This window comes from Halichoerus grypus, chromosome 6 (genome assembly GCF_964656455.1).
Source record: "Halichoerus grypus chromosome 6, mHalGry1.hap1.1, whole genome shotgun sequence".
Lineage (NCBI taxonomy): Eukaryota > Metazoa > Chordata > Mammalia > Carnivora > Phocidae > Halichoerus > Halichoerus grypus.
In genome coordinates, this window is record NC_135717.1 from 27,001,975 (window position 1) to 27,003,788 (window position 1,814).

The window sequence follows — 1,814 nt, forward strand, 5'->3', positions numbered from 1 at the left end:
CCTCCATGCCTTCTAGATTTCAGCTCCGAGTCAAATAACGGGTGTTGGAGCATCCGAGGAACCATTTAGAGAACCAACAAGTTAGATTCCTACCTCTCAGATTCCAGAATAAAAGCCCAAGTGGTGATACATTTTTCATAATTATTTGAATGACAGAAGTAGTGCTCGCTCATTGTACAGAATCCAAAGACCAATATTACAGAAGTATCTAAAAGTAAAAAATAAAACCTACCCTTTATCATCTTCCATTGTGTCCTAGAGGTAACTCATTTGAATAAAGATTTATCCGAGGCGCAATTATTGCTAATTAAATATTTTTAAAACCAAACTATAAAGTGTTAGGTTAAATAACAGGAGAGTCTTTTTAAAAATCTAATGGTAAGGAAGGACTTTCTTAGGCAGAACAAAGGCAGAAACTTTAAATCACCAGACTCATTTTACTGTGAGAAAAACAGTTTCCAAACTGCTGTGTGAGTGAAAAGCCGGGAAAATATTTGTAACCCACACGAGGGACCAAAATGACAATATTCTTCGTATATAAAGGGATAGTTCGAATTAATGTAGAAGGAAAAGACGCACAAAGGACACTTTTTAACATGGAAGTGTCACGGAGATACAATATTAACAAACAGGCCATTTTCAAAGGCCAGAATAAGCGCAGCTTACATATGTAACAATAAATATGTAACAATACTGACAGGAGACAGTGGGAGAAATTGGCGAGACAGTGGGAGAAATTGGCGATTCGTGAAACCCTGATGGAATTGAAAATGAGCAAAACCTTTGGGAGAAAATCTGGCCCCATGTGTCAAAGCCTTAAAAAAATCTGTGATTTTGACTCCATGATTTCACCGCTCGGAATTTCTTCTGAGAAAATAAAGGAGGGTGTGTGCAAAAAAAATTAGCTATAAACATTTACCACGTGTGGTTGTGGGTAGTAGCAAGGAAGATTGTAAACAACGCAAATCTCCACATTTAGAGTCTTCATGAAACAAATTGTGGTACATTCATTTAATTGAATAGTCTGAAGATGATTAAAATGATTTAATTTCTGAGGAAGATGTTCACAATATATTAAGTGAAAAAGAGATGGATTAAAAAAATGTATGGGTTGCATGACCCAGCTTCTCAAAGAAGGTCTATACATACAGACAGACAAAAAACTGGATGGATACACATCCCTTGTGTGTGTGTGTGTGTGTGTGAGACAGAGAGAGAGAGTGCGTGTTTGAAGGAATTGTTTCAGAGCTGTGGGTTTATAGGTGATTTTCATTTTCTTTTCATTTATCTATATGTTTACAATGAGGAAAAAATTAAAGCAGGACTCAGGTGAAGCATTACATTATTTGAAAAGATTCCCTGTCCCCTGGTCCTCCGAAATGCTCTCCTCATGTGCTTCCAGGGTGCGTTCTTGTGGGGCTGGTTTGGCAGGCTGAGCTGAGACCCCTGTGCATTCTGTCATTCCTCACTAGTCAGTAGCTTCTTTAAGTAAAAGTGACACGTCTTCCATCGTCACCGTGATTTCAGTTTGTAGCTTGACAAACGTTTATGGAATGGTGACTTAAGAATATCCTCTCGTTCCATTTTCTAAGTCTCGGTTTCATTTGCCAGTTTCCCACGCCTACAAGTTTTAAAAATTGAAAATCACGAATTATCTGAGCTGGAATGATTGATTTCTTCAAGCCCTGATTATGTAGCTAGAGACACTGAAGTTCAGAGAGGTGATGTGACTTCTCCTCTGTCACATTAGCAGGTTAGGGACCGGCCAGGACTAGACCCAGACTCGCTACTGTCCTTTTGGGGTTTGCTTACGT